General features: G+C 45.2%; 1 protein-coding gene across 1 annotated transcript in view; it reads left to right on the top strand.

The window, feature by feature from the left end:
- PRKCA (protein kinase C alpha) overlaps positions 1 to 23,959 on the top strand; it is a 380,941-nt gene that overhangs the window by 24,478 nt on the left and 332,504 nt on the right. The gene's annotated exons all lie outside the window — the stretch shown is intronic.

The following is a 23,959-nucleotide window of genomic DNA, read 5'->3' on the forward strand; positions in this document are numbered from 1 at the left end:
CCATCACGCAGTCCATTCCTGTCGGGCCATGTGCTGGAGCCTGGCCGCTCAGCTCTGATGTCCTTCTCTGCTGCCCCGTTCCTCAGGCTCTGACCCATGCTTACAACGTCCTTATCCCAGGAAAGTGGGAGATCCCTTGGATCCCAGTTGGATCCTTCTATGGAGCCAGAGATCTGGGCATTTATTGCCCTTCATCGTAAGTTTGATTCTGATGGGTAGGTCTCCTTTGTTCCTTTTTTTAAAAATTTCTTTTTGTGTGTGTGTGGCCGCACTGCTTGGCTTGCCGGATCTTAGTTCCCCGACCAGGGAATGAACCCGGGCTGCCCTGTGGTGGAAGCGCCGAGTCCTAACCATTGGATCGCCAGGGAAGGTCCCTCCTTTATTGTCTGTAAGCGTCTGTTAACTTAGAATGGATCGTCATTTTCACTTCCTCTGCAGAGTCAAACTCACAAATCCAGGGAGGAAGGGAAGCAGACTGGGGACAGGAGGCTATAAGGGGACCCCAAGATATTTGAGGGCTTGGAAAGGATGTGAGGTAAGGGGTGGAGAAATGAATATAAACCATTGCCGTCCCTGAAGACCAAGCGCCCTCTCCTGTAACCCCAAACCTCAGTCTTAAGATTTTTGCCCACTTTACAAACTAGGAGGCCACCTCTTGAAGAGGTAAGTAGCTTGTCCAAGCTCAAAGAGCAACTGTGTGTGGTGAACCAAAGGTTTACACCTGGTTGTTTAAACTCTTACTGCTGCAATGTGTAAATACCGTAGATACTTGTTGTTGGTATTTTTCTGACCTGGAAGTCTTTTTCCCTTGAAGTCCCAACTGTGACAGGTGATTTGTTCTTGGGGAGGCATTTCTAACCCTGTGAATTCCTCCAGAATGACTCCCTAAGGCACTTGGAAGATGCTCTGGGGTACCGTTTTTAACCTGGCCTCATGCTGCATCTCCTGTTCAGGGAGTGTTTTGGACTTGGTACCACGCCTGGGCTGCCAGGTCTTGGTTGCAATCACCAGAAACACTGGCTTTCTTTGGTCACTCTTCATTTCTGCCTGCCTCTGAACTGGAGACTTCTTGACTTACTGTACAAAACCCCTCTTTGGCTGTGAACCATGCTCTGCGGGTCGGCATAAGTGCCTGATGTTGCGTCACTAGGTGGTTACCCTCCAGAGAGGACGAGCCAGCGGCCCTGGGAGCAACGGCCAGGCTGTGTATTTTCCTTGTATTGGTCTCCCGACTTCTAGGATTAGTCTCATGTTGCAGTTCTTCAGTAAACGAACTTGATGTGCTAAGGATCTACCACCTCCCCCCACACTCATTTTAACCAGATGGGGTTTGGAGTTGTGCAGAGCTGTCCTCTAGACTAAATTTAAAATATACATGAACAGGAATTTTTTAGCTGCGTCTGGGCTTTGATAGGGTTCTGAGGATGTTGTAGTGGGAGGAAGGGAAAAATATTTAGGGGAATGGACTAACCAACAAATAAGGTGTTCTTGTAATTTTAAAAAATAACTTGGCTGCATTGGGTCTTCATTGCTACACGCGGGCTTCCTCTAGTTGCGGTGAGTGGGGGCTACTCCTCATTGCAGTGCGCGGGCTTCTCATTGCGGTGGCTTCTCGTTGTGGAGCATGGGCTCCAGGCACGCAGCCTTCAGTAGTTGTGGCGGGCCGCCTTCAGTAGTTGTGGCTTGCGGGCTCTAGAGCGCAGGCTCAGTAGTTGTGGTGCATGGGCTTAGTTGCTCCACGGCATGTGGGATCTTCCCGGACCAGGGCTCGAACCCGTGTCCCCTGCGTTGGCAGGCGGATTCTTAACCACTGCGCCACCAGGGAAGCCCTGGTCTTGTCATTTTAATCGGCTCTTCCTGGCAGAGGTTTCGTATAGCTGTTTCTCAGACACAACTATTTATGGGAAGTAGTAGTTGTGGATAGCAGTAGAATGCACCAGGCCCTTGTGTCACTGCATTTGGAAATGTGTGTTTCCTGATCTAAAGGTAATAGAAGGAAATGAAAAGGACATACTTGCGGCCACCATCCTAAGCCCACTTGTCTAGCCACGTTTTAGTCTTCACTTTCTGAAATGTTAATTGCTGCAGTGCTCGATCAGGCTTGAATCTATCTTGCTGGTATTCCTTAGACATTTCTTGAAGAGTTTCTGCCTGTGTGTTGGAAAGAAAGTAGATAGGTTTGGGGACGGGTAGATGATCATTTTGGTTCTGATAACTGTTCTGCTAAAAGGAATGGACTAGGTACAGAACTTCAAACGGTTATAGTATCAGCTGAGAGAGAGGGGATGGCTGCAGTTTTGGAAGCTGATTTTGCAACACTTGTATCGGTAGTCCTAACCTTCCAGAGTGTTACGAAGTCTCTGCTGACTTTCCTACACCCCTGCCTCAGTGAGCTAGCAGTGTGGTCCTGCTGTTTATTTGCCCTAGTATTTAATTCATCTTTTAAAGTTGGGCCTTCTGAAAACAGTGGCTGAAAAGGAAAATGGATTCTTTTGAAAAGCCCAAATTTCTTAAGTTCTCCCTTGGACTAAGATCCCTTTCATTAATTCAAGGATTGTTTTCTCTTTGCAAACCACTCTGAAGCTAACTTAAACTCTAGCTTATGCTTAATTTTTTTTTCTTCGGTGTTTTCCTAGAGTTACTGGAAAAACCTCCCTGTGAAAGGAAGTTTAGTTTCTCTTCTGTTGGTTCAAAAAGCTAATGTTGTTTTGTCATTATTGCTTGAGGGGCGCTTGGAAAGAAATAGAACAGCTGCTTGGAGGACATTTAAAGAACTGTACTCCAGAATCTTGTTTTTCCTTGACTCCTTTCTCTTCCCCCAAAGACCTTTAAATAGAAGCTGTTTCCTTTTGCTGCCTTAAAACACCAAACCCTATCTATCTGGTTACTTCTGGTTGCCGAGGAAGGAGTGGCAGCTTGCCTTTGAAGGCTACCAGAAAGGACAAAAATACTTTATGGAAATAGCCTGATGTTACCTTAGGTCCTCAAACTTAGAAAATTCCCCCAAAGCAACAAAATAACCCCAAATTGAGTCCATCTTGAAATCTGCCCATTAGTCTGTGAATGCATGCTTAGATTTTCAAATGCTTTTATAAAATTGTATAATAGGTGAAAGTGAGAGGTCTGAATTTATAACTTCATTGCACGAGCTAAAAGTATAAGCCTTAACATTTGATGTGCACTTCATTTTAATTCTAGGCTTAACAGGAAGGACTGTTTTTGGGTAAAAATGGTGTGGATTAGTTCCGTGCTAAACATACATACTTTTCTCGTTTATGAATTGTATTAAACTCTTCGGGGGAATGGAAAAAGGACATTTAAGCCTTACAAACAAGCTGTGCACCATAATTTATTTGTATCAGGCAAAAGCCGTGGACTTTTGCTTAAAGATAATCTCAGTAATGGAAAACAATCACCAGGGCCTCAGGGAACTAGAGTTGGGTGGGTGATTTGGCCTTTGGCTGTGGGGGAGTCCTGGTCTCAGCAGTGGCAGATAGTTTGTCAGAATGAGGCCCCAGTTTGGTTTAGGTTGTTAGGTTGTGAACGTTCCAGAAGCTCTTGTGGCAGATGGGTCAGCAGAGACTCGCTGCTTCTGCTGCACAAAGTTTGTCCGAAAGATGAATTTGGCCTAAGTATAACCAGCTTCTTAGTTTCTTTAGGATGGGAGCACATAAACTACCTTCAGGGGGAGAAAAATGAGAGCATAAATATTAATATCAGACTATTTAAAATGTTCAGTGGAGAGCAAAGAGAAAATGTCAGTTAGGCTTTGCCTGCTTTGAATAGACCATCTGAATTTGGGTACCTCAGAAATCCTTTATTTAGAAGTCATTAGTATTCATCACTGAGAAAGCCACTGTGTGCTGTTAGGCCAGAAGCCGTAATTATGGTAAAATTATCTGGCAATTAAGGTATGGGAGCCAGTCCTTGTCCTGAGGGTACAGGAGGAGCTTGACAGTTCCTGTTACAAGGTCCAGCACCCAGAGTCAGGGAAGCCCAGGGCCGGTTCTGTGAGAGTCCGAGGAGGGGGGCAGGGCAGGGCAGGGAAGTCAGCCTGCAGGAAGGATGGATACATGATTGATCTGAAAAAGCACTGGCATGGATCGTTGTAGTTCTTTTTTTCTTTCTTTTTTTTTTTTTTCGGAAAGACACAAACTACAAACCTCACAGCACCTTGCTGCATTTTATTTTATTTTTTGCCAATTGGCCCAGATCTCTGTCCAGAAGGCTACTCGCTTCCTGCTCTTTGACAAAGAAGTTTTGGGATCTGGCAGGCCTTTGTTTTTTCACGTTACTGCTGCTCGCTGGCAGCAGACAGATACTAAGCAAGTTCTTCAAATTCGGTTTCAGTTTATCGGATCTGTCACATTTTCTTCTGCATTAACTCTCGAAGGTGCAAATCTGATGGGTATTAAGCAACTTTTAAGAACTTAACGTCTGTTTCATGTGAATTATCCCTTTAGAGGTGCAAAATTGAGTGAGGCATATTTTGAAATAAGTGCTTTGTGATTCTTGCAAGGTGGAGAGGTGTGCTTTGAGTTGTGGGTGCTTAATTCTGAATCTCTCTCCTTGAGAGAAGTTTGCTGAAGGATAAAAATCTAAACGATTTAAAGTTATGGATTTTTGAAAAGTACTCAGAAGGAAGGAACTATTTTGGTGAGATGAGTTAACAGTGGTAATCAGTCATAAATTATTAACTTAGATACTTGACCGTGCCAGTATGATCCTAGCACAGTGTGATGGTAGCTTGGAATTTGAAATTGAACTTGACCTGGTTCTCTTCTGAGTATTAGTTTGTGTGAATGAACACCTTTTTTTGCATGTTGCCCTAGACATTTATATAGCTTTAAAAAGCCACCTTGCATGTTACTGCAGTTTATTAAATGTCTCAAACAGGAAGGCAGCTTGTAAAACTGCGATAGATTTCTAGTGAATTACTTTTTTTTACAACTCTTGTACAAGGAATTCAAGATCTTGGATTATCTTATATGGGCCACAGATACAATATATGTGGTTTAATAGGCTGTAAGCTATTGTCACTGTTGCAGTCAAATTCCATCCAACGAATGTTTTCTGGACCACTTGTTATACGCAGGATCCTATGCATGAAGCACTGACTAAAACAGATGTGGCCCTACTCTTATGCTTTTATGTTTTTAAAAAATTATTTTTTGTTGAGTTGGGTCTTTGCTGTGCTCGGGCTTTCTCTAGTTGCGGCACAGGCTCGGTAGCTGTGGCACCCGGGCTTAGTTGCTCTGTGGAATGTGGGATCTTCCCGGACCAGGGCTTGAACCCATGTCCCTTGCATTGGCAGGTGGATTCTTAACCACTGCACCACCAGGGAAGCCCCAGCAACTTTTATTTTTTATTTTTGGCTGTACCACATGGCTTTCAGCATCTTAGTTCTCTGACCAAGGATCGAACCCCGGCCCCCTGCAGTGGAAACTCGGAGTTCTAATCACTGGGACCACCAGGGAATTCCCAGATGTGGCCCTACTTTTCAGGAAGTGCTGAAATCCATCCAAGTAAAAGCTGAATGAAAACAAATTCAGAGATGGAGATGCTAGGGGAGGTGGTTGAGCATCTGAGCCTGTTTACGTGTAGGTAGAACTAGTGCTGAGCAATTAAGAGAGTTATGAGAGCAGGACAGACTGGAAGTTACAAACGTGGATACTATAAACATAATGTAAGTAAATGGAAATCTGGAAGTGCAGATAAAAATGAGAGCAAGTTGCCAGCATGCTGGCATCCACAGCTTTCAAAGTAGAGTCACAATTCCGCCCCAAACTGAAGCACATCCTTAAACTGAATTTTTTTTTTTAACAGGCTTCACCAATTCAAAATCACAATTTTGTTTTGCTAATAGGCAAGCAAATTTAAGTTTAGTAAGGATGAACTAGCATATCAAATACCTCATTTTCATAAAGTTTGTCTCTGTCCATATACACAGGAAGATACCTAGAATGTTTTTTTGCCTAATGTTAATGATATATCTGTGGTGTCTGATTTATTTTTGCATTTGTCCATTTCTGCATTGCATACATTCTTAACATTTCGGCATTTTTAAAATATTTAAAGGTAGATAGTTTTGGATGTTAAGGATATGAATGTTTACCTTTTTGTAGTTTTAATTTCCGAAATTGGGGTGGGTAGAGAGGTGATACTGCCTGCCATACTGAGCATTGGTTGTGTGTCACGTTATACACACGGACAAGTTTCCTAAGTAACTGAAAACATACATTGGGGCTGTTGATACTGTCGGAACTTAATCCATCTCTTCCCTGCCGTGATTTACGTTTTTTCCACGTGACTTTCTTTTCCCCCCCAGCCGTTCTGGGGCCATACAACTCTTTGTTATCAATCACAGAGTGCTGTAGCTTCCTTTCTGTGAAGAAGCTTTCCCTCTTTTTTTGTTTGTTTTCATGGAAAGCTGTTGAAGCGAGAGAAGTGGGTGTGTGATGGGGAAGGTGGTGTTAAGGTCAGTTTTAGGGGTTAGCCCGCTGTGCGGAGGTGAGACTGGAGGGAGACCAGTTACAAGGCCCCTGGGGCACTCCTGCCAAAGGATGATGGTCACTTGGATAGAGGAGGCGGCGGTAGGGGTGGAAATAAGAGGCCACCCTTGAAAAATGGACGAGGCTTAGTGGAGGATTAGACAGGGAGGGGGAGAGGGGGCAGGGGATGTCCAGGGCGCCTGCCAGGTTCTGAGCTTGCACAGAGGATGCTGGTGGTGCCCTTCCCCGAGACAAGGCATGTTGGGAGAGCAGCTGGACTGTACATCTGATTGCTGAGGCTGGCCCAGGTGACCTTGAGCTTCATTTCAAAATCAGTAGCCTCAGAATGTCTGGCATTGTATGTCCAGCTAGGGCCTGTGAATGCACTTTGGGAGGGGCTCGTCCCTCCCGAACTTAAAAAATTGTCAGCATTTCCTGGGGAGAGGTTCCTTGTGTATCTTAGACTCTCAGGGGAGGGCCATGACTCAGAAAGGTTAGGAACCACTGACTAAGTGTGTTTCATCATGATGACCATTCAATCGGTACATGTCACGGACTCATGAAGCACAAGAATCATATCAATGAATGGAAATTTCCTGCTCAGCTTTGGAGCAGGGAATTTGAACTGCTCCTAAGAGCCATTGTTTCGGGACATCTTCCCCGACCTGTGTCTAAAAAAAGTTGTTTTTTTTTTTTTTTTTTTTTTTTTTTAAAGCACACTGCTTAGTCTTTAATAGTCACACCTAGTAATCATTAGCATTTCCCTGTGCTAGGTAACTTAGGTAATTACCCCCTGTGAGATGGGTATTAGTGCTCCCATTTTACAGATGGGGAAACTGAGATTTAGAAAATGTAAATTAATAGTAGATAATAAGTGGCAGAACTGGGGTTTGAATCGTCTGACTCCAGTCGCTGCTTTCTACTGTATTTCCTGTTGGTTGACAGAAGTGACACCTGTTCTTTGTATCTTAGTGCTTTGTCCTCAGGTCTTTACTGAAAGAAGCAATAAGCTTACTGCAGTCTGATCGGGTCTCTTATGTAATGCCCCTGCAAAGGCCCAGAGTAAGATAACCCCTTTTATTTTTCTAATTTGTTTTCTGTCTTTTCTGTAAACTGAATGCCTTTTATCCTCTACAGCTGGACTTGGTTAGGAACTCTCATACCTTGTCTTGCTTTGAAAACGGCAGAATACTCAGATTCACAGAATTATTGTACCCATGTCAGATCTGCTGTTTGCATGACCATCCTCGTCTCCCATACCCGTTTTTCTAGCCAGTTCTTAGGTTTGTGGTGGTCCTGTTGGTTTTTTTAGGTTGTGATTGAATTAAACCTTGTTAGGATGTTGACTTTTTGAAGTGGTCATTTATGTTCAGCTGGTGTGACTGATGGACAGTTATCTTTCAGTTTCCTCTGGAATCTTTACTGACTTTGAGAGTAGTAGTTGTTTATGCCATCACTCGCCTGATTAGCTTTAGGAGGAAACCCATGCAGTCTTGGATCATCTGCCAACGGGAGCCTCTGCTTCCCTTAGCACAGGCGGGTGGTTTCTACACCCCCCTGCTAATGCTAGAGGCGGGCTTTCCCAGAGCTCCTGGGAGGGGGGGACCACTCCTCTACCATGGAAAAGAGGAGAAAGTGTCAGAGGGGTGTCTGAGTGTACTGTAGTCCTTCTGATAGTCAACAGATCTCTTCCACTTATGACATTTTTATCATGAAATTGTGGACAGGAAAAATGAATATAACAGTAGCCTTCAGATTTAAGATGAAGAAATCTCTCAACTCCAAATTTGGAAATGTGCAAAAATTGAACATTAGAAGAGAATTCATAGCCCTCGTAAAAAAAATGCAACTGAGGGACTTCCTTGGTGGTCCAGTGACTAAGACTGCGCTCCCACTGCAGGGGGCATGGGTTTGATCCCTGGTTGGGGGACTAAGATCCTGCATGCTGCATGTTGTGGCCAAAAAAAAAAAAAAAAATGCAATTGAGTATGTTGAGTATGTCAATATTGTGATTTTGAGAAGGCCAGGTATAGTGCTTGGCATATAACAGATGTTTAATTTTGTTGAATGAATGCATAAGGAGACAGGTGGATGAATGCCACCAGAATGTAAGCTCCTTGGGGGCAGAGTTGCTATATTTCTAGCATCATCTAGAAAGGACTCAATAACTATCAGTACATTGTGAATGAATACCTAAATGAATGCCAGTAAAAGATAAATTGTTGGATTGGTTTTAATACAAAAACTATAGACCCTAAGAGATAAGAGCAAAGTATATATTAAAAACTCAAGCTTTCAAGAAATATCACTTATGTCTTATACCAGAAACCCATTTTCATTTGGAAATATTAAATAAGAGCTAACATTTTGAGTTTAAATGTAAATTATATTATGGTCATAGTTCTTAAACTCTTAGGTCTCAAAACCCCTTTATACTAAAAATTTATTGGGGACTCAAGGGCTTTTGTTTATGTGGATTTTTTCTACCAATATTCACCTTTATTAAATTAAAATTTAATAAATTAAAATAAATTAAAAAAGAAAATTTTAATTTGAGAAAATAAACCCTTTATATGCTAACATAAATTACATAATTTTATGAAAAGATATTTTTCAAAACAATTTAGAAGAGTGTTACATACTGGAAATCTGTCTGACTTAATGAAACACATTTGGACTCCCAGCTCCTTTTGCCTTTAATCTGTTACGTCATGTTGGAAGTATATGTCGATCATACATGTAATTGTAAAAAGGCAGAGTATTAGCCTTCTCAGATAATTGGAGTTCTTCCTTGATTGTGGTAGTTGGCAGGTGAGTTTCTCAGGTTGGTAGCCGTATAGAATATGAAACCATATCTGCATCCATTGGTCTCAGGTGTTGAATGGCTCTTAAATGCTCGTGACCTCCTCCTTTGGTTTGGAAAACAGTACTTCACTAAGTCCTGTGGGTCTTTTAAGTGATACATTTCATTATAAAAAATCAATTATAGTTAACATCACCATCCATCTCATCAGAAAAAACTTTAGGTCTTAGGAAGCTGTCAAGCTCGTGGCAGATGCAAGCCTGAAAATTCTTTCACTTGAAAGCCTGACTTATCACTGGTGATAAATACTGTCAGTTATTTTCCATGAAGTGACAGGCTCACGTCATTCATTTTCAAGAAAGTATCTGCCAGATCTCCAAGTCCGAATAACCATAGTTTGGTAGTTCTTTCAAGTAAACATGGCATTCCATGGGAATAGTGGATGTGACAACCATCATACATGCTGAGTGCAGCCAAAGCGCTTTATGCATCACATAGAATATGAACATGGAATTTTTAATGCGTCATGAAGACATTCTTAAATATGAAACTGGTGTTAGAGAAGACACTGGGAGTTGGCGGGACGAGTGTCATGCCTGTTGGCACAGTGATTCATCATAAGGCTCCGGCAGTCTTATTACCACAAATGCTCTCCCACCGTTGGGGCAGATGTCACTATAGGAAAGAAGGCACATAATGACTTCATTATTGTCAGGAAAATAGTTTGGTTCATGTGGACCCTTGGATGTCTGTGGCTCACACTTTGAAACCAACTTTAAGGGTTTGAAAGCCACATTCAGATTCCTCCTTTAATAGACATTGTACCAGTGGTCCAAGACAATCCGTAACTGAGGATTCATATTTCTCAGAAATGCACTCAGGGCCTACGGATCACCACCTTTGTTTCTGGTGTGTGAACCCTGGTCTGTATCCTTGAGCCTATAACAGCAGGCGGCTGACAGCTCATCGGAGCACATCAGACAGCAGAGGGGGCGGGCGGCCTGAATTTAGGATAATCTAAGGAGTGAATCACCTACTGTGGATAATGGGGTTGTAAAATGACTCTCCGCTTTAGTCAGCGGCTTAGTTGAAAAGCCAAACTACAGAGTTAAAAATTACAGGTCTCTAAAATAGATACTTTTTTTTCTTTTTTTTGCGGTATGCGGGCCTCTCACTGTTGTGGCCTCTCCTGTTGCGGAGCACAGGCTCCAGATGCGCAGGCTCAGTGGCCATGGCTCACGGGCCCAGCCGCTCCGCGGCATGTGGGATCTTCCCAGACCGGGGCACGAACCCGTGTCCCCTGCGTCGGCAGGCGGACTCTCAACCACTGCGCCACCAGGGAAGCCCCCTAAAATAGATACTTTGTGCAAACTTTTAATGTAGCATTTAGCTGAGACTCTATCTGGGGTTGGGTTGAGAATTTTCATAAATTCTTTGTGTTTTGGAATGTAACGTCGTTAAGAGCATCAGTAACACCAGGCACTTAAAACACTTGAAGAGCTGAGGTTCTTCTCTAAGGAGCATCCTTCAAGTGGAGGACAGCTTCTCCTCTTCCTGTGTGTGATTCCAGAGGCCCTTTTAACTCCTAGTGGATGGTCTAATAAATGACTTCATACCTGTGGCAGCAGGTGTGGAGCAGGTATTTTACTCGTGCCTCCCGTTTAAAGTTTGACGATAGTTTTTCTCATGAGACCTTTATTTTAGCAAAGGAGAAAAGTTAACATTCCCGCAGATGCTGGGTTTCTGCTGCTCTCCCTCGGGGCTGACTACCCCTCTGTGTCTGGCAGGGTTATGGGCTCCCCAGGAAAGGGCTGGGAAACCAGTAGCTGGTGCGAATCCCTGCCGCGTGGGCCTGTCTTAGTGAGTGCAGGGCCGCGCAGAGGTTTGCAAATACGTTCACATCCTCTGTTCCCTCGCTCCTGCTCTTCCTTTTCCCCTAGCCTGGTGGCTGGGAGGAGTGAGTCGCCCTCTGCTCACGGCTGGGCTGTGGAGCGTCTGCCCACGTGGTGGACTCTGGCAGCCCAGGGAGGGTTTTCCGGGCCTTGTGGTGGTCCAGCTGCTGTGGTCTGCGCCTTCTCCGGGCTGCTGGCCGTGCACAGGTACTAAACTCGCTCCCCCGGGAGGAGAATGCTTGGCCTGGCTCCCAAAACCTGCCCGAGCATCCTCACTCGCAGCTTTGATTGGTGTTGGGTGTCCCTTTGGCGGCCTGCAGCCCTCTTATTTTTAGGGCCTTGGTTAACGTCTTCTGTGTGTGAAACATGAAAGGTGAGCCACAGCCGCTAGAATTGGAAACTCAGGGTTTTTAGGCCACTCTTCTCTTGTCACATGGCCCTGTTGGGTTCTTCAGTTACAGAGGTTACAAAACAATCCACGCTGGGAGCCGATGGGTAGGGCGGGGCAAGGAGAGGAGGGGCAGCGCCTGGTGGGCAGTGAAAAGAGATATTGTAACTAAAGCTCCACGTCCTGGGAGCCGTGGCCTCTCGGGTGCTGGCAGGAGTCTGCTTACAGCTCAGCCCCGGCACAAGTCGGTGGGGGGACACTTGGTGATAACGGGACTTCTTTCTCTGTGGGGAACTGGCTTTTCACATGTTGACGTGGTCCGGGGGGAAAACGTGTGTGCCTTGTAGGCGACGTGCGTGTCTGATTCAAGAGGGAGGGCTGAGGAGGGGGTGGCGTGGGTGCTGGAGTTGGGGGTCCAGCCATCCCAGGGCACCCCGGACGGGGAGCTGGGCTCCTGCTCAGTTGAGTGTCAGGGCACCTTCTTAAGAGACAGGGGAGGGTGGTTACATGGGAGACGGTTTCTTCCTCTTCCTGAAATAAAGAGAAAAATGAACCGAGGTGAAGATGGTTAAAGTTGTTTTCCACCTTTGAAGGCCACGCATTCCTATTGGGGCTGGGTGGTCACTGCAGTGTCCTGAGCAGCACAAGTAAGTTTAGAGGGTCCTGAGGCTGGTTTGTCCTGGTTCCCTCCCTCCCTCCGTCTCCAGTGTGCTGACAGCTCACGCTCTGCAGTCCTACGATAGACCCTGCTTCTCTTCTTACCTCATTGTATACTGTAGTACCTTGTAATTGTGGATCAGCGCTCTCACTAAAGTGTAAATGTTTGATGGAAGAAACCGCGTGGGCGGTGTCTGTGCTAATGGCCCCTGTTCTCCCCACCACGCAGCACCCAGCCTGGGAGGAGGTGGGGCTAGGCACCGCATCACCTGTGGAGTGGGGTAGGTGTGGCCAGCTCATGGTGCAGTGGCGGTGAGGACTACAGGACTCCCGCCCTGAGCCGCGGATGAGCTTTCTTGCCGCGGTCTCTGTTCCTTGCTCTGTGCTTTAAGCCTGTGAGACTCTTCCTGAAGACCTGAAAGTAAAGCCTTTCACCCAAGGCTTTTAGATTTTCACAGCTCATCACTTAGGGCGGGGACAGCGACTCTCTTGATACTAATTTAAACTTCTTCCTTATGTATGCGGCCGCATTTTAGAAAGGATTTTGGGGAACTACAAAATGTTTGAAATTGGAAACAAATCTATCCTAGTACATGCTGCTGAAGAGCCTTCTCAGCTTTTCTGGGGGTTATAACTCATTAAATGCTAGCTTTTAAATGATTAAACATATGACTATGTCATATTCCAAGAAGCATAATGCCTACTCAAACCGTAAAGGTAGTTGAAGCCATAAAGGTAGAATTTTTATATAAGGACACAGGGCACTTTATGGGCACGAGGATAGGAAACGTTGCCAGGCTATGAGGGATCTTGAAACCAGGATCTGGTTGCCCCAGGAGCCAAGCCTGAGGTCCCTGGGGGCTCACGGCCCCTCCCCTCCCTGAATTGGCTCATTCTTCTCTGGTAGCAATCGAGTTTTCTGCACTTGCATGCTTACAGGTTCTAAAACGGCCCTATCAGGTCCTGAGTGTGCCAGCCCCCAAGTTCAAATGCCAGTAGACAGTCTCAGCTTAAATTCCCAGCAGAGAGGACTTGGTTGGCCCAGCCTGGTCTGTGCCCACCTTGATGCAGGGAGTTCCACCCCAGGGAAGGAGTCTGGGGAATGAATAGCTTAGGGGGCTGACCTGAGAGCCCAGCATCTGGGAGCTGTCTCCGGATTCTGGGAATGGTCTATCGAGGCTGCAAAACCCAGAGGAAGCCATCGGGTCTGATACCACCTTGGTTCCTCATCTGCAAATTGTTTTCCACTACTTCCTGTTGGTGGGGGGGACCCCTCATGTTTTCCTGAGGCCTGGAGACCCATCCCTGTGCATGAGATGGGATTTTCAGAGCAGGGCACGGGTTATATAGACAGCCCAGACGATGTCTGCCACGGGCTTGTTGAAATAGTAATTTGGTCCAAGTAGTAGAGTGTCTGGACAGCTCTAGAGCACACGAAAGGAAAAAGAACGTTTTGAGTTGGGTCTCTGAGTTGTGCTGCTGTCGGCTGTGGGGGAGGAGGGAGGATGGAGGTGGTAGTGGAGATGATCTGTGAGGGATGCTCTTCTGTTTTCTTAGAGGAAATGGTTTTATCCATCCACGTCATATTCCAGAAACATTTTTTAGCCAGGGCCCTTCAGTAATCTGGTTTTAATGCCAGGTTAGACGTTTTACTCCGTCAGAGATTATGGTTTGCTGTCAACCAGCTTTACCTGGCTGCGCTGAAGCCAGTTTCGTTTTCTTCGTGCAGTGCTCTCCAGAGACCTAGTTCACAGCTGGGTGCCTGTGATTGCATTAAACGGATAAAGTCCCCTGGTTAAAAGGCTATGTCCTAGATCTAACATCTGAAATCCTTTCCATTAAGTATAGTACAAGCAGATCTTCGTGTTTAAGTGAAGCTTAACCATTTTTGGTGGCTGACTTTGATCCTAATCTCTATTTTAATTTTTATAATTGCTCTTGGCAACCATCTTTCTGGGCTGCCGGCTGAATTTTATGACGGGTGTCCCTTCCTTTACGCGATAGATATAATCGGCTCATTTGGTTCAGAAAGGGAGTTTGCTTTCCCTTCTGACTTCTGTTACGAAAGCACTGAGGAATTCCCCAGTAGAAACAGTGTAGAAAATATTGGGAAATGAAGAACTTAAAGTGGTGTCAGGTTGTGTGGCTGGCTGAGTAGTTGTGGCCCCGGTGGACTGTTTCCAGAACCTCAAAGCAAACGCTAGGATCTCACTTCAGGCTTTTCCCCCTCCGTCGCTGGGAACTGTTTTATCAACAGGATTTGGCTTGTCTTTGTCCTGAGTTACAGTGCCCAGCAGAGAGAGGCCCCTTCTTGCTCTGCCAGTATGTATTACCATCGAATGTAGCACGCAGTCCATCTGGAAAACTTCTGTGTTTTGGGCATCAGGTTCTTTAAAATTTGTTGTCTGCTTTGTGGAAAGAGCTTGTGGCTGGGATTACAGACATGAACGTGGCCTCTTTCTAGATTGTTAGTTAATATACATCTCTGGACTCTGGAGGGTTTTTGCGGAATGAAGGAGTCCACGGTCATCTGTAAGATACCTTCCAACCCAATGCATCAGGATCCAAGTTTGAGAAACTCAGTTTTGTCATTTAGGGTTCTTAATAGGTAGAATGAGTTGCATTAACTCTGCTCCCTGCAATGCAGGCTCTGGGTCCTGAGTCACTCCATAACACAATGCCTAAAATGGTAGTTGCATAATAAATATTGTCGAATAAAATAAACGAATAGATGCATGGTGACCATTCTGAAACTCTTGTAGGATAAAATTGCGTGTTGAGGCAGCCCGAGTCTGACCGGTCACTGGGGGGTCTGTTTTGAAAATGGAGGATTAAAACCCCTCTTATGTTAATTGTAAATCTAAAGTCCCGGACCAAGCTTGGATCACTCTGGTTTCTTACTCGGCAGGGCATTTAGCCACAGAAGACTGGGCTGTTTCTTTTTCCTGCTTGCTTGTCTTAGGACTGCCTACTTGACTAATCAGTTTACACTGTCCTCTTAGGCCACTGATCCTATTTTTCCAGCCGAGAAGCAGCAGGCTAATAGCAATGTGTCCCATGGCTATTAAGAGATGATACTGCCTTGCGCATAAAGTATTTTTTTCTCTGCAAAAGGATGATTAAGCAGAAATTTAATTTTCATTTATGTATTTGCCTTTTTTTTGTGATATTTCTTTATCTTCTAGTGTAGTCAGGGGAGAAACAATTTTTATTGTCATTGCTGATTATGTAATTTTCAGTATCTTAACAGGGTGCTTTCTTGGTCCTACGTGCTTGCACTTCACCAACCCATTATGAACTCTAGCTGCTGGGGGGGGGTGGGGAGAGGACGCTGAAAATTGAAACGATCCTTGGCATGTGGTATTTTCTGAAAGATTAATTTGAAATAAGCACATTTTATGGTATTTGCTAACAATATTCTCAGTTCCTACAGGTCAAGCTTTCTCATTGAATACGTTTTTTTCCCCCAGTTCATATATACAGAGAAAGCTTCATTAAAACTGAGACCATCCTAATTCAGTCTTAAGCAGGCAGCCAACCCAGATCCTTAAAAACCTGCTGTGAATGTGCTAATGAAAACCAAGAAAAGTGCTAGTGGAAAGGGAGGTGGTGAGATGCCTCTTGTTGCCTCTAGTTTTAAACAGTAAATTTCTAGGATTTTGGAGGGAAGTATTGTAACCGCTGGTCCAGTGGTGATGGAGTTCCTGATACATTACTACTTTTGCTGCTGGGTCTTGAATTCCTACAACTAAACTTCAGTCTGATGGGTGCATAGATGTTATATCGTTCTCTGAACTTTTTTTTAATGTCTAGAATATCTTGTCACCATTATCATGGCCATCTTCATTTTGAGTCATTCTATCCTCTGGTTTAGCTTCTGAGAATCATTCCTTAGGAAGTAATCTTAAATATGGAAGATTTATGTCCAGTTTTTTTTTTTAATTTATTTTTTGGCTGCATTGGGTCTTCGTTGCTGCACACGGGTTTTCTCTAGTTGCGGCGAGTGGGGGCTACTCTTGGTTGTGTTGCGAGGGCTTCTCATTGCGGCGGCTTCTCTTGTTGCGGAGCACGGGCTCTAGGCGCGTGGGCTTCAGTAGTTTTGGCACGCGGGCTCAGTAGTTGTGGCTCACGGGCTCTGGAGTGCAGGCTCAGTATTTGTGGCGCACGGGCTTAGTTGCTCTGTGGCATGTGGGATCTTCCTGGACCAGGGCTCAAACCCGTGTTCCCTGCATTGGCAGGTGGATTCTTAACTACTGTGCCACCAGGGAAGTCCCTATCCCCAGTGTTTTTATTTTATTTTATTTTTTTTGCGGTACGCGGTGGCCTCTCACTGTTGCGGCCTCTCCCGTTGCGGAGCACAGGCTCTGGACGCGCAGGCTCAGCGGCCATGGCTCACAGGCCCAGCCGCTCTGCAGCATGTGGGATCTTCCCGGACCGGGGCATGAACCCATATCCCCTGCATCGGCAAGTGGACTCTCAACCACTGCGCCACCAGGGAAGCCCCCTATCCCCAGTTTTAAGGGAGATGATCTAGTGATGATCAGTACTGTACATACATTCAAGAGGACTAAATTTCTTTCAAATTGCTGTTTCGGATGAATAGGAAAAATGCTCACGGAAATAGACTCTGCCACTTACAAGAAATTAAACCATATTCACAGAATGATTAGTGATTAAACACGTCTCCAGGTAAAACCTGAATTGTGATAACTGATCAGATGATAGTTGACTTTTCATCATTTTCTGTTTTTTTCCCTGTATTTTTAGTTTTTTAAAAGGAACCACATTTGTATAAAGGAACACCATGTAGTTACTTTAAAGTGAACAAGACATAGCTAGAAATGGATGCTTCGGTAATAAAAGTAACTCTTAAAATGAATCCTCCTGTGTGCAGAAGTCTCTTCTGTATGTTTGGGGGCAGGGCTGCCAGGAGGTGAAAGAGGTCCTGGTTAGTGACCCCAGTTGTGTCATAGCTCCTGAGTAAAGGAATTGGTGGAAAGGAGGAGGGGAGGGTGTTGGAACAGGTAGGAGGGTACCGAAGGCACCTGTGGTCTCAGTCACAGTCTTGGACCAGTGCTCTTGCATTTAGCTTTGTTTTTATTACTACAGTATTTTTTAATGCTGTGTGCTGTGGCTGCAGTCAGCCTTGATTAGAATAGTAAGGTCTGTGCTGAGAGTAAAGGCAGCAGAGGCAACAACACATCCCAATAAATAATAATAAATAAAGACTTAGATTTAGAATGCATTATGGCCTTTCTAGAAAATGTGTATTCCTTATTAATATTTGATTAAGGAAGGTGGAATGGCTACAGGGCTTTGGAACCAGAGTAAGGCTGAACACTGGTCTTGCTTGTCGGTTTTCTCATCTCTAAAATGGAAACAAGACTTCTCTCATGGGATTTTGTGCATATTAAACGAGAATGTACTTGCAAGCTCACTGTGAGTTCACGGTGTGTAGTTGGTAGGTGAGTAGGTGGTGGTGTTTAAAAACCCGCCAGATGCTGGGTTGCGGAGAATAGTCTGTTACACTAGCTTGGAGTAGAAACTTGGTCTGGGTTCTAAATGGTTCCTTGGAAGTGCAAGTGAGCAGTAGCATGATTGCCCATGAGTTCCTTTGGAGTAGTTTTTTTGTTTTTGGTGAGCTTGAAGCGGAGAAAAGGGTAACAGATTAGAGTGTAATGATATTATTTTGAATTAATATGACAATTAGAACCTAATTACCTTGTTTTGCTCTCCATTTCGTATTTTACAATCTGATCTCTTGAGCATTTTGAAAAGAAGAAATTTGGTAAAATGTACTTGTTTGTGTCAGTGGAGTTCTTATATTTAAGGACTGAACTTAAGAGTTCCTCTGCCTCCCTGGGAATAATGTTTAACTGTAATTGGAAAATCCATGTCATCCTGGATGCTAGCGGAACTTAATGGTTGCTTTGTGTCAGTGGCTGCAGAATGTGTAAGCTTCTTGGAGCGAGAGACCAGAGTTGTTCACCTTCACCCTTCTAATACCTAGAATGTTCTTTGCATATAGTAATGAGTTAGATGGTAGATGACTCATCTGCCCAGTTCCTTAAAGAGTCAGAGCCTAAAGCTACCCTGATGATAAAAGAAACGTAACTACTTTGCTCTTCACAATGTGACAGATTTAATAATTTGTGGGAATGAGTAATGCTCTTCACCCACCAGCAAACAGAAAATGCACCAGCACCTTCTTGTTCTTCTTAAGCTTTTTTTTCCCTCTCGCAGGGATGGCACATTCGCTCTGCTCAGTGTCAGCGTCTCCTGGCCGGCTCACTTGGTGAATGTAGTCTAAACAGCCCCACTCACACAGAGAAAAGCCGCCTGTTTTCATACCGGCAGTCGTGTTCTTCTGCTTGATTTCCATAGTTGCGTATGTTATGTTAGTCTGGGGAGTTGCAAAGAAATTGAACAGGGGATTGGGATGAGAGTACCTCAGAAATTCTGCTAAGGAAAGGTTTCACCTTGAATAATGAAATGAGCCTAAAACTGGCCATGAGTTACTGGCTTTCAGCAGTCTCTGTCCTCATATTTCACTGGTTGATTGCCTTTTGTCCCAGCTGAGCTCACCTTAAAACTGAAAGTTGTTTGGAAATTTAGTATAAAAGTTTCTTCAAAATTCGCCATTCCCAGAATGCATCTGGGAAGAGCCAAGCACATTTCAAAACGTGAATTTAGATGTTATGAAACTTAACGTGGCCCCCCTGATACAGAGAACTTCCCAGATTGTTGAGTGGCACCGACACTCATCACGAACAGCCCACGGACATGCCTCGCTTTAATTCTTTGAAAACCTGCACTCATCAGAAATGCTAAGTTTGTAAGTGATTTTTTGAACCTGCCCCACAGGTCTCTCAAAAAATTATGGTTTCTTAATTATGGAACTGGATTTGATACACAGAAAACGGGCTTCCTTTGGTATCTGTCATACCATGTAATGACATAAATCTCTCAGTAGCTCTAGCAGTGACAGGATTAAGGCCTCATCTCATTTACCGAAGAAGCCATGCCTGGCCCTGTGGGCCTGAAAGTCTGGAGGGCTTTCATTCTTGGGCTCATTGTCATCTAATGAAGACTTGGTTTTATTTAGCAGAACACCTGGGGTGTGTGTGTGGGTGTGGGCGCAGAGTGTGCAAGGGATGAGCTGAAGGATGCTGGCGGGACGACTCAGTAAATTGTGTCCCAAATACTAATAACAATTCATTCTAGGCCAACACCAAAAGTATTTCAGATTCTTTAGGCTTCTCTCAGGGAGTTGGGAACAGAATAGGATTATAGAAATATTTATAGTAGGCATAAACTTGCACATAAAGTACTTTAAGCAAGCATGTTGCAATTATTTTTTAGAGAAACTGGAATAAGTAATTATTTCTTGTAGCCTCTGACTTTAACTCCTACTAAACCATGCACATTGTCTAAATGTATCAACTCTGTTTCTTCACCCCTTAAATTTAATGTTCCCTAGACCAAAATTCTAGCAGTCATGGCCCGGATGTTTCTGGAGACAATTCGATTTTGAGAGGACAATTCCTATTTCTTCGTAGAATTGGGATTGTTTCATTATCACCGTGGCAGCGGTCAGAACAGCCCCAAGGCCCTTCTTTCAAAATAACTTTTCCAGGGACTTCCCTGGTGGTCCAGTGGTTAAGACTCTGTGCTTCCAATGCAGGGGGTGGGGGGCGGATTCGATTCCTGATTGGGGAACTAAGATCCCACGTGCTGCCAAAAAACAAAACAAAATAAAACTTGCTGGGCATGGTTACCAAGACCCTAAATGTATTTTGCTTCTTTATAGTATTTGAGGTTGGAGGGAAAAAGCTTTTTAGTTTCTCAAACCTTGAGAGCCCGTCACATGGGCTGAAGGTGAGTCTTAGGAGTGGGGTGGATCCAGTGAGGCCCCTGAGGTTGAGTGGGAGCCTCCTTCAGTACTGGGGGTGCAGAGGCTGGAAAGCATCATCCCTCCTGAGTTGCAGTTGCTAACAAGAGAAATGCCCGCTGGTTCCTTGCAAGCCTTGACAGAATATTCTGTGTGTGTTTCTGGTAGGCATGACCTGGTCTGGGTCCTCTTCCTTAGCTCTGCTCAGAAGTTGGGAGGTGGGACACGGATTGGAAGAAAGCTGAAGGTGGGGGAGGAGCAATTAAACATTGGCCTGTGGCGGCAGAGGGAGCCCGGGAGGTGATGGAGGACCAGCGCTGATACAGGTGGTGCAGGAGCCCACAGGCAGGTCAGACCGAGGGGTAAAGGGGGCTTGTTTTGCAGCATCTTCCCTGTGCGCTGCCTCAAAGCCACAGTCCGTCCTCTGAACTGGATAATGCAGTTTCTTTTGGTGCTGAGTTGAGTCCAGGGCTCGAACAGCTGAGCTGGCGGATGGTCAGTTGCAGGGTGGCACCTGCGAGAGTCTCGGTGAAGTGCTGACGTAGATGAGGGACTAAGTTTGGAGTATTTTCCTTTTCTGGTTAAAGTAATTTTGGGTATAGTCTTTATGTTTTGGTTTGCGTTCCTTTTTATTTTGGGTAGGTGATTAAAAACAGGGAAGGAAGACAAAGTTAGGTTACAATAAGCTGTCAATGACCTGTGACTGTTGTTTTCATCGAAGATTATTTACCAGACTCCGAGACTGTGAACAGCGGCTCAGCTGAGCCCGGGGCAGTGGGCCAGGAGAATCTTCCCAAAGGGGGCCTAGTCTGAGTGAACTTGTCCTTGTGTATGTTGGTGATTTCATTCTGGGGCCCAGCAAGCAATATTTAGCATGAAGCACCCGTTTTGGATCTTGAGGCTTCAGAGGCCAGAACACAATCTCTACCTTTCTCTTGTAGTTCTTTCTAGAGATACATGCACGTTGATTTTCTTCCTTTTTGGGCTAACAGCATGGAATCTACCTAGTCTTCCTTGTTCTGCTTTCTAGATGGTTGTATTTTATTAAAGGTGGTCCCTGCTGCTTCAGCATTCAGCCGTGTAGAGTGACCTTAGTTTGCCCTTAAGAAATGGACTAAGTCAGCTGTCCCTGGTGGACACGGTGATCCGGAGAGCGGGGTGCTTGGCGGCTCTCTGCGTCAGACGCTGAGTCCTCACCACAGCCCGTGGAACCTGGCTCACAGAACGGTGTGAGACGTGTCCCCACAGTCTTGCTGTGGAGGCTTCATCTCCTGACGGCCTCCACCTCCTGCCCTGCTGAGCCGCTGGCACAGTCTAGGAGTCGGGTGCTCTCGCCTCTTTGCCTTCTACTGCTGCTGCTTCTGCATGGAATCCCCTCTCCCCCTTGAGCCTGGCTGACACCTCTTGGGTCTCAGGTTGGGTGTTTTCTTCTGTCCTCTGTCTAGTTGGCCCATGACCTTCAGTGTGTCAGCCGTGTCTTTGTTACAATTGTCCCGTGTTTGCCTCCACTGGATCCTTGTGCGCTCCTCAGGGGAGAGAGTAAGTTTGTGTCTCGTGAGCCTGGTGTAAAGTCTGTTGCCAGGCTGATAGGGAAATACATCTTTCTAGTCCCAGCAACTAGCATGGTGCCTTACAGGCTTGTAGGGTCCTCAAGCAGGTTGTCTTGTTTTGTAATGATAGCATCCTAGAACCCCGATCTCGGGAGACAGTCTAGATGTGCCCAGCAATTGTGCGTTCTTTGTCACACTAAGACTCACCTTGTTTTGCTTCTGCAGATATGTACATTTAGATGAAAAGACATTGCAAAATTGAGCACCAGCCAGCCCAAGGTGCGAGGTAAACATTGCATGACTACTGTCATGTGTTTTGTTTTTGCTCAACCCTGGTATTTTACCAATTTTCATTACATAGGGCAGTCTTTTCCTATTGCAATTGCATGGAACAAATCTTAGAAGGAACGGTGAATAATAATGGTGTGAAAACAGAAAGATGAAGCAACAGCTTTTCCTTTTTAAAAGATTTTATTTTTGTGTTGGGTCTTCGTTGCCGTGCACGGACTTTCTCTAGTTGCGAGCGGTGGTGCGCGGTCTTCTCATTGAGGTGGCTTCTCTTGTGGCTCACGAGCTCTAGGTGCACGGGCTTTAGTAGTTGTGGCACACAGGCTCAGTAATTGTGGCTCGCGGGCTCTAGAGCGCAGGCTCAGTAGTTGTGGCGCACGGGCTTAGTTGCTCTGCGGCATGTGGGATCTTCCCGGCCCAGGGCTCAAACCCTTGTCCCCTGCATTGGCAGGTGGATTCTTAACCACTGCACCACCAGGGAAGCCCGGGCCTGCCCTTTATACTTGGTTTAAAGAAAAAACAAAAACAAGCTGTCTGAATGTAAAAAACATCTCCCTACATTCCGTAAGTAATAACTCATTCCTTAATGAGGCAAACTGTCTATAATCTAGTGAATTCGTAATGTTTGTTACAAGTAAATTCATTGAGGAGGAGGAGCACTGTTCGAATGAAGCCGATTCAGTTTCGTAAACAATTAAGGGGTATCTTCCATGTGCTCTGTACCCAGGCACAGGGAGCGACACCGCCGTGGCCAAGCCAGGGATGGGCTTTAAAAAGATGAGTTTCCTGGGAGGAGCAAGCAAGGGAACGGCCTACAGCCAAACAGGGGCAGCTTGATAAATGCCAGTGGAGAGCTGACACCAAAGGGGCTTGGAGCCAAAGGACAGGAACTGAGGCGGTGTTATGTGCATTTGGTCTTAAAGAACGGAAGCGCTTGAACAAGCAGGCCTGTAAGGAGAGGGGTGTCGCGACATGTGATGGGGGCGAGGGTGGTTTCTCCCTGATTTGAGGAGTTTCTGCTTCTCCTTCACTGCTGGTCACTCTTCACGCACACGTTAACGTGCTCAGCCAGTGCTTCCTGTGTTATTTCTGCTTTTCCATCCATCGTGGTCTTCTGCAGACCTCGTCTTATTTTACACCAATCGATGTGACTTTTTTTTCTCCTGCATGGGTGACTCAGTGAACCCTTTAAATGTTTCGCTTGCAGATTATTTCGGAACTGAGGAATAGGAAATCTAATCGCAGCACGTGTTTTAAAAGCAGTAGTTTCCATTGTGTGTGTGTTCATGACTCTGAAGGTCTGCCTGTAAAGCTTGTGTAAGAAACCAGTACATCCCAACGCTAGGTGAAGAGGGGGCTCAGCATTTTATGTAAAAGCAGCATTTATCTTCGCATCTGGATGTTCCCAGAAGAGGTTATTTCCTTCATAGAGCCGTTTTCTTGAGGCTTTGTTGGGGAGTTAGGGCAGACTTTCTGGAAAGACCCCACATTCAGCATTCTGTTGGATTTGAGGTATCTGTTGAGTGTGAGACAGCCGGGCTTATAGGTCGTGGCATTAAATAGCCCCGACAGGGGAGAAGGGGGAGGAGGGCTTATGAGCCTTGCCAGCTTCTTAAAGCCTAACAGGAACACGGGTGGGTGTAGGTGACCCGGCCCTGGACTAAGCGCTTTACGTACGTGATCTCATTTAATCCTGTTTCATCAGAGAAACTGTGTGGATGTATTTGACTCGAGAGTTTAGGCTCTTAACCACACAAAACGCTTCCATTTACTGACTTTACTCTGCCCTTACGGTTACTGCTCCTTGCTTTCCCCAGTGGATTAGCTCTTTGTATACTTCATGGTACCTAGAATAAGTCTCGTGTAATCCTAGATGCTCAATAACTTCTAAAATGAAGACGATTCTCCTTGACAGAAAATCGGTTTTACTCAATGTATGTCCACAGAACAGTTATGAGTGGTCAATATGCCCCGATTATCTTACACCTATTTAAGCAGA

This window comes from Mesoplodon densirostris, chromosome 18, assembly GCF_025265405.1.
Source record: "Mesoplodon densirostris isolate mMesDen1 chromosome 18, mMesDen1 primary haplotype, whole genome shotgun sequence".
Classification (NCBI taxonomy): Eukaryota; Metazoa; Chordata; class Mammalia; order Artiodactyla; family Ziphiidae; genus Mesoplodon; species Mesoplodon densirostris.